Source organism: Carettochelys insculpta, chromosome 3, assembly GCF_033958435.1.
Source record: "Carettochelys insculpta isolate YL-2023 chromosome 3, ASM3395843v1, whole genome shotgun sequence".
NCBI classification, from domain to species: Eukaryota; Metazoa; Chordata; order Testudines; family Carettochelyidae; genus Carettochelys; species Carettochelys insculpta.
In genome coordinates, this window is record NC_134139.1 from 38891046 (window position 1) to 38905736 (window position 14691).

Sequence of the window (14691 nt, forward strand, 5' to 3'; positions counted from 1 at the left end):
ATAAATTTGCCATTTTTGCATGGAAGATTTTCTGATCAGAGATCTTGTGTAAATTTTTATGTTGTTCTGTGAAGTCCAAAGAACAAAATCCAGCCTATAAACACACATTGGTTCAAAGTCATGTTATGAGATTATTTTTTATATGTGTACCTGAGGCGGTGGAGGGGAGGGAAACAATGAGTGAAAAATATGCTGACAAATGTGTACTTTTCGCTATGCACATGCAGGGTTACCAAGTTTCTAACTACACAAAACAGTTGCCCCACCCAGGCCCAAGGCCCTGCCGCTGGCTTGCCCATAAACAAAGCTCCACCTCTGCTCATGCCCTCCCCCTTCCCTTTTGTCACTAGCTCTCCCCCATCCTCATTCATTTGCACCATGCTGAGGCAGGGAATTAGGGCACAGGAGGAAATGAGGGTTCCAGCTGGGGGCAGCGACTCTGGGGTGAAGCCACAAATGAGGTTCAGGATCAAGAGGAGACTCTGGGCTGAAGCAGAGGATGGAGGTGCAGGAGGGGTACAGAGTGTAGGCTCCAGGAGGGAGTTTGGGTGAGTAAGGAGGTTCCGACCTGGAGCAGGGGTGGGGGTGTGGGCTGCAGTTAAGCAGCACTTACCTCAGGGAGCTCTCTGGCTATTGTGACTCCGGGGAAGCACAGTGAACAGAAGCTGTGGAGCTGATGCTCAGGGGAGGTACAGCAGTGCACAGAGCTCCACTGGCCCTTCCTCCACCTAGGAGCCAGAAAGATAGGTCAGCTACTTCCCAGGAGCTGCATGGAGCCAGGACAGGCAGGGAGCCTGTCTTAGCCATGCTGTGCTGCTGGCTGGACTTCTAGTGTCCGGGTCTAACCGGAGCCACCAGCGTCCCTTTTTGCCTGGTTCTTCCAGTCAAAAGCTGGATACCTGAAAGCCCTAAGCACATGGTCTACACCAGTGTTTCTTAAACTTTTTGAAACCATGGAACATCAAACAATAATATATTTTTCTGTGGAACACACATGAAAATTTTCTTTAGAAAAATTGTGAGACCAAAAAAAACCAGCCGCATAGACAGCAAAAACAAAAGGAAGCAATTTAATCAGGTATCATGGCAAGGAAGAAGTAATGTTGTATCTGGCTTTAAGAACAGAAAAATATCTTCCATCAGTGTATTTTGCCAAATGCTCATCTGTGAGTTGTTCGTGGAACACACCAGTGTTCCGCGGCACTCGGTTTAAGAAACATTGGTCCTACACAAACACAGGCATGTGAGCTTTAAAACAAAGTGGCTGAATGAGAACAGTAGTTGTGCTTCTGTGTTGAACATAAATGGACATTTGTTAAAAGAAACCCTATTTACTCTTAAGTTCATTCTTGATTATTCAACAAGGGCTCACGTACCCATGGAAACTCAAAACGTTGCTTAGTTGAAGAAACAGTCAAATTCATGTTTGTGGAATCAGCAAGCTTCACGTTATGGTCAGGATCTCATTTTCAATAATTTTACTTGACATGTACGTTTCTGCAAAAACTCACAGAATGTGTTTCATTGGATATACTGTGGGTGAGATCTGCACCCCCTGATGCAGCCTCTTTGCAACAGTAAAGGGCGCCGGAATGCTATAAACGGGGGAGAAGATCAACTCTGCTCAGGCGGATTTCCTCAGAACTGGCACTTTGGGAAAACACCCATAAGGCCTCTTCTGAAGGATCCTCCTTTCAAGCCATGGCATAGGGAGCATGCTGGAGACAAGGGTGAGTGCTGTGTGGGTTAGTTGATCTGGACTACAGCAGACAGCACTGTTGACCATTGGGCAATCATGGAGAAGCTCTTATAATATAGACAGTGCTATTTAAGTTACTCTGGTGGGCATCTCTGGCCACCTGAAGAGCCCAGATATAAGGTGGCAAAGCCACTTTAGCCTCCCTGCTCCTGTGCTGTGAGTACCACTGCACAAAATCTCACCCTGTGAGTGTGCCACTGATTACATGGACTGCTCGCAGGGTGAAATCCCACCCCATTGATGTTGAGAGTTTTGCCATTGACTTCAGCGAGGCTGGTTTCATTCACAGTGAAATGGGGCTAAGGCACTCAGCACCTTGTAGGATTGGCTGTTTATGAAGTGGCAATATCGTGGTGGAAACGGCAGGAGGTGGGGTGACAAGTGTTTCTGAAATGTCTTCCTTTTCAGAGTTTTGGTTTTTTTTTAATCACTGGTGGTCCACACCCATTCTACAAGCCATTCTCTGATTGTTTCTTTCCACAAAGACATCCGGAGTGAAATTTAACGTAGCTGTATGCTGGTGCTATCAGATAAGAGACCATGTTGTGGCTGCAAGTTTGGGCCTTATGGAGCATTAGTGATTTTAACCACAGGTCCCACAAACCTCAGTTGGTATTGCCCACATTGTTGGATGTGTACATCCAGAATATGTGAGCAGGTTATGTAGTTTTTTTCTAAGCATTTACAAAGCATTGGACTTTAGGGCAAATTTTTGGCCTTAGATTTGCACAGAGAGCTGACACTGAGGTAATCTGAAGGCAGAATTTAACCTTTAGCCTTAAAATAGCAATCAGAATTAAAAGATGACATGCTGATTTACCTGCAGGTCTGTGGATCCAAGCACAAAATGTTCCTTCTTGGGCTAAACAGATTTCATCTTGGCTAAAGAAGGCCTGACACAGGGCAGAACATGGTCTGTGCCTCCATCTAAAAATGAGAATGGTTGTAAGCTGCAGAGTACAACTGGGCCACACACAGGATTGTGGCCTTTGCTTTGTTCACCCCTATCCTCTCCTTATACCCCAGAGAAAAAACACATCTTTGGGTGTGTGCTTTCAGATTTGGTAAATGGTTGATTTATCTGCAAGAAGATCTTAATAATACTTGCTGAGCTTCTGAGTGATGGTGTGTGTGTGTGTGTGTGTGTGTGTGTGTGTGTGTACACAGACCTGTCAAGATTGATTGATTGCTACAAGGAAAGACTGCTGTGAGATTAGGTACTTTAATCTCTCTGAATATAAATAATTGATAAAGATATAGAGCTGTATATTGACAAACTATGAAAGCTATTCTTAGCTTTATAACGGGATTGCAATTCCTATTTTATCACAGGGCTGTGTAGTCCCTCCATCCCCCAGCCAGGGAGGGGAGCCTGTGGCTGGGGCTGCTGGTGGAGTGCTGTGCCCCAGCCGTGGGACCTCCTGGTCCTCCCCATTTTTGGAAAACTTACGTGGGACAGGCAGCCATACGGGCTATCCTCTGGCTGGGGCTGCCTGTCCCACATAAGTTTTCCAAAAATCTGGCAACCCCCCCAACCCCTCCCCACCTGACCCAAGGCCTATTTCTGCTTTTTCCGCAAATTCAAATTGCATTGTTGATCAAGGCCCAAACACCGTTTAGAAAGCCTTGTGGTTACAGATAGCTGAAAAAAAAAAAACCTAGCTGTCAGCATGTTCTGATCTCTGCCACTGTCCATGACTTTACATGTATCTCGCTTCTGCCTCTTCAAATTCACTCCCATGCTGCACAAAGAGACCCAAGGCCAAATTCAGACTGAGTGACCATCTCCATGGAAATCTTGTTCTGCATTAAACTTTGAGGTTACAAAATGATAAAGGAAAAATCAGTGTAAATAGTAATCTGAGGTAGCTTGCACCAATTTGGGGAGTGCAAAACAAGTGTAGCAGCTAAAAGAGCAGAGTGACGAGGCACATCAGAAAGAAGCAACCTTAAAAGGAAGGACATACATGGACTTACACCCCTGTTTCGCTTTCACCCTCCAGGAGTGGCTTTTCCTGCTACACCCAAACATCCATTCCCTGAGTATATGAACTAACCTCCTTTGGATGGAGACCTTGCACTTGTTTTGCACATCCTCTGGGTGCCAAGTCACTGAAAGTTACACTGCTCTACCAATGATATCTGCATACACTTTTTTGCAAACCATTTGACACCTGGGGTATAATTTAAACTAGGTCGTGTATGGCTAAGTTGAATTTGGTCACTTGAGGCTGCTTCAGCCTTTAGAACAGCGGTGGCCAGACCTATTGATGCTCTGAGCTGCATATGGCAATCTTCAGGAGCTTGAGGGCCAGGGCACACCTTTAGAACTCCAGCCATGTGGGGTGGCACCAGCTGAGGCCTTGGCTCCAGCCCTGTACCTGCTGAAGTCCTGAGGTCTGGCATGTGCCTCCCATGAGGCTGACATCCCCAAATCCCCCACCTTGGTAAGTAGAAGCCAGAGGTGATGGGGGGGGACCATAGGGTCAGGTAACTCCGCCACACTGATTTTTATCAGAGTTTTCTAGCCTCATCCAATCACATGGTGCAGCCAGGATCCCTCCTTGCATGGCAGGAGTGAGCAAGCTGGGAGATGCAGCAGTCAGGAAAGGTGCCAGCAAACAGCTAAAGGTGCCAGCAAAGAGCTAAAGCAATGCCCCTCCCGACAGCTCCCACCTGTTTGCTACGGCCTGTCAATGGGAAACCAACACCTGGAAGCTTGTGGGAGTGACCAATGAGAGTAAGAGGTGGACATGGCTAGGGGAATGGGGCTCAAACTGTTGGGGGCGACGAACCTTTAAGTGTACCAGCTCTCCTAGCTGACACTGCACACCTGTGGCAGAAGGTGCTAGCCTCACCACCCTGCAGCAGGGCAGAAGCCCTGAGCAACCCCCAGTCCCAGCCTGGTAGGCAGAGAATGGGGAAGCGAGGTAAGGGGGAACTGTGAGCTGCTTTTTAACTGCAAAGAGCTACAGGCAGCTCATGTGCCACGATGTTTGTCCATTCTTGTGAAAATAGTGTGTTAGTGAATGGCTTCCAGCAGAGAACGTCTTGCTTTGGTTTCGCCTGGGACAATCTTGTCCACCTTAAATGGACAGGAGTTATACATTCAACTTTCATGTCATTGGCCTCAGTTCCTGATGTGTGTCATCTGCTGTTGTATCATGCAGATCAGCATAATCCACTTTCTCAGTTTAAAGGGGCACTATCAAAAGGAAGGTGTGGAGTCCAGAGTGACGGTTATTTTTGAATGTAAGATGGATAGTATTGTTACAAAATCCCATTATTTAAAATAGGCTCTTAAATGTTTTTTCTGTGGAGTTGGACCCCAACATGCAGCAGTGAGCTGGCATGGAACCGGAAAACGAACATGACTGTACACAGAAGAGAACCCGGCCGGTTTATGGTTTCTGCACTGGATCTTATGCTAGTTAACAGCAGCTGAGTATTTGGCATTTACTGTCCAAACTGAGTGAGGTGCAAAATACAACAAGTGCTCATGCATTTAATTTTTAAAATTAATTAATACTGGAAGATATTAACCACATAATTACTTTCAGATTCATGACTTTTATTCTAAAAATATTCCTTTAAATTCTTATTGTTTTCAGTGAGGTCTAATCAGTTTGGTCAGCTGTTCTGTTTGTACAGTAAATCATGTATATTTTGTTATCTTTGTTTGTAGCTATTCTTCTCCAAGTTAACATCTGAAGCTTTGACTGTAAACAATGAAGTCAGCATGAATTTCTATAGCTATTTTGTGTGACGGCTTCCTTAGCTGTGGATTTGTGACATTTAATAGTATCTGAACTGTGAGTGTATCAGTGAGCCTTGCAATGTAGAGTAATATGCCTGTCACTTTGTGAACTCATAAAGTTTGCTTACATAGCAGTTTCAAAGTCTGGAGATACAAAAATCTTTAACTAAAATAAGCCAGTTGGAAACTATGTAATTCTAAACATCTCATAAATTCACAGTAAGGTAGGTGTTGTAATAATGAAAACTTCCATAGATAAATAGTGATTTCAGCACGTTGGGTACTAACTGCAGAAATCCTGAAACTTTAGTGCTCTAGAACAGTGGATCCCAACTTGGGGTCCATGGACCTGGTATTGCAGGGGGCACATGAAAAGAAAAAATAAATAAAAATGATCATAGAGAGTAAGTTTTTTTTTTTTTTTAAATCAATTCCAAAGTTACAGTCAATTTATTATTTTAAAATGAAATATCTTCCATTAATGTTATGAATTGCTGTCTGAAAATCTGTTGTGGTTTCCTTTTCCATTTAATGAAATGTACACAGCAGCTAGAAATGGCTTTGATGGGGGTCCATGAACAGTGTGGGGGTGATTGGGGGTCTGCACCAGTGAAAAGGCTGGGAACCATTGCTCTAGAACTACCTCTTTTTTGGCTCAGATGCTGGCCACAAATATACATGTGAACACGAACACACACACACATTCACATCTTCCTGGAACTCAGGTGCTGGGGATGCTTCCGCACCCCTTGGCTTTCAATAGTAATAGAGTCAACTCTGTTTTATCTGGTATTCAAATACTTGGAATTCTCAATGAATTGGCATTCCATCCTGCCCCAGCCATCCCCTTCTGCTGGCAGCCCGTGGCTCCTCTGTTCTCCCACCCAGTGTCCACCACCCAGAATGGCCATGCCCTCACTGTGGTGCGGTAGCCACCCCCAGAGCAGCTCCCCACCCAGTGCCTGCCTCTGGCAGTGGCTCCTTGAGCAGCCACACAGCAGCTGACCCTGGCAAATGATCCCCGAGTGACTCCCCACCCAGTACCTGCTGCTGCAGTGGCTCCCTGAGTGGTTCTCCACCTAGTGCCTGCCATTGGCAATGGCTCCCCAAGTGGCCACGGCTCCCGGAGCAGCCACGCAGCAGCTGCCACCAGAGCAGCTCCCCAGCCAGTGCTCACTGGCGGCAATGGCTCCCCATGTGGCGCAGCCAGGCCCAAACCCCACAGGCTGCTCCCCACTGTCCCCACAACAAGGTAACAGGGCAGTGGTTAACCAGGTGCCAGCATTGGGCAGGTGGGGAGATGAACTTTATTATCCAGCATATTTAAACATCTGGCGGTGTCCTGGCCCTGGGGCTGCAGGATATGAATGAGTTTGCCGTAACAACGCAATGAGTTTGTGTTTCCACTTCCAACATCCCTCACCAATGTTCCCGCTAATCTTTTCTGTGTGGATTTTTTTCCATCCATGTGCAGGATAAATTATTACATGTTTTGAGGCACGCGCAAATGTGCACAATCAGTGGAAACAAAACCTAGCTATGGGTGCTCTACTAATCAGCCAGCTGGCATTTGAATCTCTCCTGAGTAGCCACTCAAGCTCACAGCTTACAGGAAACGCTGCCCCCTACTATAAAAATTAGATGAGCAGCACTGCTGTGCAGTGTCCACACACACACACACACACACACACTTGTATAAAGACAGAAGATGACCAACTCTGTTATCCTGCAGAGTCCACTAAATAAGCTTATGTTCATGGACATCCATACCGGAAGGAGCAGTCTCTAAAGCTGATTGCCAGGTCACTAGCTGCTAAATATCCACCAAGAACTTTGGAAGGTAGATGTTAATGGAAAGGTTAAAGATGAATTATACTGACTAGACAAGTATTCCTTGTTGACTTAAAGACAGCTATTGGTAGGATAAGGCAAAAGAATAAATAAATATAGATGCACCAAGCAAAATTAGGTATGTTAAGTGATCCAGCTCAAGAGTGGATTAACTCTATTTAAATAAAGGAGGTCCAGTTTCTATTCTGTGCACTGTCTCCCAAAATCAGAGGATTTAAATAGGTGTAGCCGAAAGAGAACCTGCTGCAGAAGGTTATAAAACGGAAGCTACAACTATTTGGACATATTTGCAGGATGAACGACGAATGAAAAATCAAGACCCTGGTGTTCGGCATAATGGATGGTTCGAATAGGAGAGGCAGACCCCACAGAGAATGGATAGATGATGTAGTAGATTGGCGCGGAGGTAGTCTACAGAAACTAAGCCACCCTGCACTGGATAGGGAAAGATGGAAGGAAATAGTGAGAGAGGCATCAGACACCGACGCCACTGGGCCCGTGGTTATTGATGATGATGAGCCAATAGTATAATTTGCATACCTAACACTACTTCAAACTACTGAATGCTTCTCCCTTGTGACATACGAGTTACTTACCTAGGGCAAATGGATTCTGGTTAGCCATGACTAAAAGTTTGTCTTTTTCCTCCTGAATTTATGAGTGCAGGACCATGTTGCAGAGGCATATTTTTTAAAAAAATGCACACACATGCTGTTTTTCTTAAGGTAGGATGCTATATGCACCACTTTGATACTGGAGTAAGGGGTACTTCTTAGGGCCAGGATTATGATCCCCTTAACTCATCCTGACTTTGTAAACATTTCCACTGACTTCAGTCAGATTATTTTAGTGCAAGGCAAAATTCATTCTGAGAAAGGAATTGTGATCAGGCCCTTAATTCTGTTCAGGACATAATTAAAATCAGTGGAGTCCACCTGGCTGATGGAGTTACACTCTTTGTTTGTTCTTGTCTGTATGGTTGTCTTTGGGACTGATCTGTTTGGATTTGGGGAGGGGGCTTGTTACTCAAAATACATGTGATTCCATGGAGTACTCCTGAGTAATGTGTTGTCTTTGCCCTGCATAGAACAGCAGTTTTCAGAGTCTGAGGTAAACACACGTGAGTGGCAAAGGAATCATGTAATTAGTCTTTTTTTTTTTTTGTGGGGTTGGGGGGAAGGGGAGCATATATAATTTATATTCTGTGCTTTGAAATCATCCATACATACATTCTCAATACTTCCTTTTCTTACAGGTAATACCTTTTATTAACTGTGCTCAGGCATGAATAAATACAGTTTCAGCCACCCCAGAAAACTCTTGCTTGGAGTTTCCTTTTTCTTCCATGCAAACAACCACCCCCTGAAAGAAGGCTACAGTACTGTGATGAAGAAGCCAGCCAGCCCTACTCCCCTTAGTGGGTGGTTTCATGTTTTCATGCAGAGGTCTAGACTTTGACATTTCTTTCTAATTGCATTATAGAGAAGAATCATGCTGCAATTCCAACGTGTGCGTGCGTGGGTGGGGACAGGAGAGTCTAAACCTGCAAGGTGCCAGGCCTCCTTGAACCAGTGGGCTTTGGTAGGGTTGCCAGGTATCCAGTTTTCAACTGGGATGCTTGGTCAAAAAGGGACCATGGTGACTGACCAGTCCATTAAAAGCTTGGTCAGCAGAGAGAGACTAAGGCAGGCTCCCTGCTTGCTTGGACTCTGTAAGGCTCGCTGAACCAGTGGCATATCCCCCGCTCAGGCTTCTAGGTATAGAGACAGCCGGGGGGGGGTCACCCCAAATGCATAGGCACTTTTGCACGCTGCTGCCACCTGCAATTCTGTCAGCCCCATGCTTTTGAGTCCATTTCTCCAGGGACTACCATTCACTTGGGCTAAACAGCCCATTTGTTTTCACCACAAAAGTAGGTGATAGTTGTACTAAAATTTGCAGAGGTGGGAAAAAGCACCCAAAAAGTTACTTGAGCAAAAGTACATCTGCTCTTGGGGGGTGGGGGAAATGTACTTGAGTGCAAGACACAGGTGTCCCTCTGGAAAACTGCTTGAGTAAAAGCACACGTGTGACATCTTGCTTGTACTCAAGTATACAGAAGCAAGAGCAGCTGCACTTTTATTCAAGTAACTTTTTAGGTTCTTTTTCCACCTCTGCTGTGTGGGAGTGATTAGCATGTTTGCTGTGCCCTGCCTTCTTTCTGATCTGTCCTTGTATCATGAGGAGGTGCGAATAAGATTGGGTATAAGTGTTCCTTCATGGATTAGTCCAACCCAGGTGTTGAGTAGTTATGCTTCAGTTCTCCTGACATGGGCAAATCAAGACACTGCCTGGGAAAAATGCTTCCCACAGAATCGGTTGGTGTAACTGTAACCCACCCACCTAGGGCTGTGGTTCAGTTCACTGTCCAATGAAGTGGCACCCAGGTCACTTACACAGATGCCAGATCTTACACTAGAGAAATACGGCAATTGTGTAGCTAGAATCGACATTTGAAATTGACTTACCTGACTATCTTCACTGAGGGAGGTTGATGGGAGCATTTCTACTGTCAACCTACCTTACTACAGGGGTCAACTACTGACCCCAGACAGATTGATTTTGCACTTCTGGTGGAGATGTGCAAAATCTAACTCCAGAAGACTGAGCCTGACTGGGTCAGTCATCCCAGAAGTGAAGACATGCCCAGAGAAAGAAGGAGGCTCCTGTGCAGCCTTAGCTGAGAGTCAGTGGGCTTTAAGCTCAAACAGTAGTACTAAGCTCCAGAGGTCCTAGGTTCAAGTCCACCTGTAGGGGTGCAAATGAAAACCATGGAAAACACCACATGCTAGTGAGGTCTCTGTTTTGTCTGACTTCCATCGCCTGTGCGGGATATTTCATGGGGGGAAGAACCTAAAACACACACACACACACACACACACACAAGCAGTTTTTGAACCTATCAGTCATGAGGAGCAAGCATGGAGTGACTTTTTTTTAAAGAGTTGTCCCTGGCAGGCAGATAAGTAAAGGGAGATTATAAATAGAGCTTTGTCATTTTGTTGGGATTCTCTGTGCTGTTAGAACTGTCTGGTTGTACACCAGCATCTGTGTATGTTGTGTGTCTGGTTGTAGTAATGATGCAGGTTCAGTGTGCTGTGTTAGGGAGAGAAAAGGAGAAAACAGATGAGCAGGAGGTGACCAAGGGGCAGCGTGGTGTTTCAGGCAGAAGTGTTTCCATTCAGATAACTTATTTACTTAAAAATGTAAGGGTTGAGCAAAATTAGTTCTTTAAAAGGTAGAAAAACTGCTTTGATGCAGGGTTCTCAAATTAAAGATCTATGTGTGTAGTGTGTAATAACTTTTAACAAATGTCAGCTGTGAAAATAATGACTGTGATCAGAATTGTAGATGAATAGTGCAATATAGTTTGAAATGACAAACTAAATACAGAATAGGGACTTTAAAATTTTGGGCAACCAGTTAATGAAACCAGTTTGCCTCATCCTATATTATATTTACGAAGGTTGTCAAAACTATGTTTTTGTATGTGGCTTGAATGGCATCAAGAGATGGCCAGTTTGACACAGCCCATTTTTAATCAGTAAAAGGCAAATGGCTTGTCCTGTGGAACGTGCTCAGTTCAGAATTTAAATGAAAGCCGGCTTTTTGGTAGGGACGCAACTTCTTACAATTTTGAGGGTGTTGTCTAATTTAAAACCAGTTTGAAAATTGTGGGCTCTACATTTTCAATGGAGCTCAAACATTTGTGGTTTGAGTTACATTCTTCAATACACAATTGGACATTCTCAGAAATATTGCTGTATGGTGGGGGGCGGGGTTCTATTTTGTTTTTGCTTCTAATCTTTATTCTGCTGGTGGACCTGCTTCTAGAAATAAGTCATTTTGGGCATAGCATAAGTTTTCTCTAGATAGAAATTGCATTTTAAAAACAAGTTCCCTGGGAAAACATTGGTGTAAGAATAGACCCATGGGTTCTGCTTTTCCTGTAATCCAGAGAAGGAGGACAAAGCAGGTAAACTGCCTGTCCTTTACACAAGTGCTGCAGAAATCTGGGTGGAGAGACTCTGTATGAGCAGATAATCTGACCCTTACTTATTAGCGTACTATTAAATTACCTTTTAATTCTGTTCTTGGCTCATATGCTTCTACTACACTTGTTCAAAAACTAGCTAGCTATTGTGTATGGAAAATGTTTCTTTTATATGGGCCATCCCTAGCTGCCCGATCGGTCACAAAGACCAGAAAAAAGCATGTGGGAGGTAGATTCCTTCCTAAATGAACAAATGTGTTTCTAAGCTTTGTTTTAATTGTTCATCTTGTTATATGGGTTGTGATTTTTAAAAGCGTACTTGATTTTGGGAGAAGGATTGATATCTTTTGCATCTAAACAATCCGTATTTTTTTTATTGAGCTTTGTTAATTTTAAATTTTTTATTTATCTTCTATTTATTTGATTGTGCACTGTGGCCTAAAGCTAAGATGCTATATTAATTAACTTGTATTTGTTAAATTACCATAGTCCCTTGTAATGAAAACTATGACTAAAATCAGGTATCAGTGTCCTCTTGTGAGGGCCTCTTACTTAAGCAGTCGCTTTGAAGGAATTGTCAATTTTCTATGCTACTGCTATGTCCATGTTTGAGAAATTCATAGATAACTCTCTGAGTATCCACCCTGCCAGCATTTTAGAATCTATTCACCTAGGGAAAAATAGTTCTGGACTGAGCTGGCTGGAGGTCACTCTCAGGGATAAAAGATACATTTCTGAAGCTCGTTACTCTGGTGACATACCCATCAGCATACACTTACAACCTCCGCCATCTAATCTAGGGCTGCCAACTTTCTAACTGAAGAAAACCAAATATCCTCAGGCCCTGCTCCTTCTCCAAGGCCCACCCCCAGTCACTGCATCACGCCTGCCTCAACTGGTCATTCACTTGCTCATTTTTCACTCTGCTGGGGCAGGAGTTTGAGAGGAGATAAAGTCTCTAGCTGGGGATGCAAACTCCAGGGCAGTAGGCCAGGGATGAGGGGCTTGGTGTTCAGGAGGGGGCTCAGGGCTGGGGGGGAGGCAAGGAGTTTGGAGTGTGGGAGGGAGCTCTGGGCTGGGGTGCAGGCTCTGGAGTAAGGGGTTTGAGGTCCCTTCCAGTTCTAGTGTTCTGTGATTTTATGATGTGCATGAGAGGACTGCAGGCGGGGGCTGAGGTTTGGGCGAGGGTATGTGCTCTGAGCTGGGGGAACGGAAATGAAGCATTTAGGGTATAGGAAGGAGGTTCAGGCTGGAGCAGGGAGTTAGGGTATGGGGGGGCTTTGGGGTGGGGCTGGGAATGAGATGTTGGGGTGCAGGAGGGAGTGCAGAATGCAGGCTACAGGAGAGAGCTCAAGTGAGGGAGGGGGCTCAGAGCTGAGTAGGGGGTTGAAGTGTGGAAAGGGGCATGGGGTGCAGGCTCTGGGCATGGGGTGCAGGCTCTGGGCAGCACTGACCTCAGGTGGGAGGAAGTCTGCGTGGCTCCCGGGAAGCAGTGGCATGTCTTGGCTCCCGGGAAGCAGTGGTATATCTCTCTGACTCCTAAACAGAAGAGTGACCTAGAGGCAAAGGGAGCTGAGGAGCAGCTGCTCAGGGCAACATCTGCAGGCTGGGGCAACACTCGGAGCCACCTTGGCTGCCCCTCTGTCTAGAAGACAAACGTGAGCACTTCTGGGATTCACATATAGGCAAGCATAGAGTCTGCCTGCCAACCCCACTGTGGCCAAGATGACAAAGCCATCTGTGACTAACCCTGCTGGCAAACACTTCCAGCCTGTCCAGCTACTCAGCCTCTCTCACTATGCTATGATCTACCCAAGCTTATGAATGTTTTACCTCATTGCCCCAATGGGAGAGCCTGGTTTGATGACACTCAAAAAGGGTACATGCTAAGAAATTACACTGAGAGGTAGACCACTTTACATGTCACTTCCTGTGCTCAGGCAAAGGGAGGCCATTTAAAATTATGGTTATGTTGTAGTTTTCTGATTTCACTAGACGTGGTATAGTGATCAGCTAAGGGCCAAAGCCATCAGATGTTGAAAACTGATAAAATTCTACTGAAGTCAATAGAACTACAGGTTGAACCTCTCTAGTTTGGCACGTTCTCATCTGCCAACATCTGTAATCCAGCATGTTTTTAATTAGCTAGATGACCACTTATGGGTGTGGCCAAGTTTCCTGTGGTCCTATAATGTTTGTTTACAGCCACTAGTCCTGGCTCTCAGTGTTCTGTGCTGTTATTTAGCTGTAATTTACCCCTAAATGTCTTCTAAGAGCTCAGTAAGTAGTGGAAGTGTTGGTAATGCTTGTAGACAACATTGACCTCCTGTGGTTTGGCAAATTCTCTCATTTAGAATTGGTCAGTTACTGAGGGTGCTGGACTTGAGAGATTCAACCCGTACATTGATTCATACTAGCTGAAGATTTTTAAACACCCTTTTTAAAATTTCATTTTGAGGGAGATATACTTTGTGTTCTGTGGTATAAATGCATTTTATAAAGAGGATTGGCAGAATTCCATTTTTAAAAATACGGTAATTCTGCTGTATAATATCAGATTAACATTGGTAAGCATTTCTTTAGATTGTGGCATGCTATTATTGGGAGATGTCCGAATATTTTATGACAGTGGACATTGATATTCAAAATGTTTGTTTTAACATTTATAAAGTTAAGTTGTCAAGATTACATATCAAAATACAGAAAGTAAATATCCTTAGCTCAAGGATACCTATTCATTTGTTGTTCTCTTTTTAACAAGCCCAATTCTAACATCTAAATCACTGGATTTTTTACTCTAATAACTTGTCAAGCAGCTTTTTATATTTTATTTTGCTTATCTGTAAATTATTGATTATTATAGTAGAAATATGTTTTCACTGTGGTGTGTATGTGCAGTAAAATCAACATTTAGTGGTAAAATTTCAATCCTTCCAAAGCTATTTATAAATTAGTGCATAGGAATTAGTGAAGATTTCCCTCAACAAACTGGCTCGCCACAAACTTGTAACAAATGTGCATGTGTTTGTTGCTTCTTTAATCTTAGTATTGTGCTTCCTGGTGGATTAATTCTGTTCGCTCTCCTTTGTAAAATATCTTTCACCTTCATTATTTCTTGTTTTGGTTGGATTGTGGAGGGGGCTGTCTCTACTGGTTGTGTTTCACTGGAGGGACCAATGAGAGAGAACAGATTTTGCCAAGAATTGGCTTTATTTCATGCTATTGTATTTTTCTTATTTACCATTTGTTACGGTCACTCTCTTCATAGGACAGAGAGGATTCTTTTGCATC

The 14691-nt window shown here is 44.2% G+C and overlaps 1 protein-coding gene across 1 annotated transcript in view; it reads left to right on the forward strand.

The window, feature by feature from the left end:
• The window catches only part of EPAS1 (endothelial PAS domain protein 1), a 139367-nt gene that overhangs the window by 57269 nt on the left and 67407 nt on the right, over window positions 1-14691 (forward strand). The window lies entirely within an intron of this gene.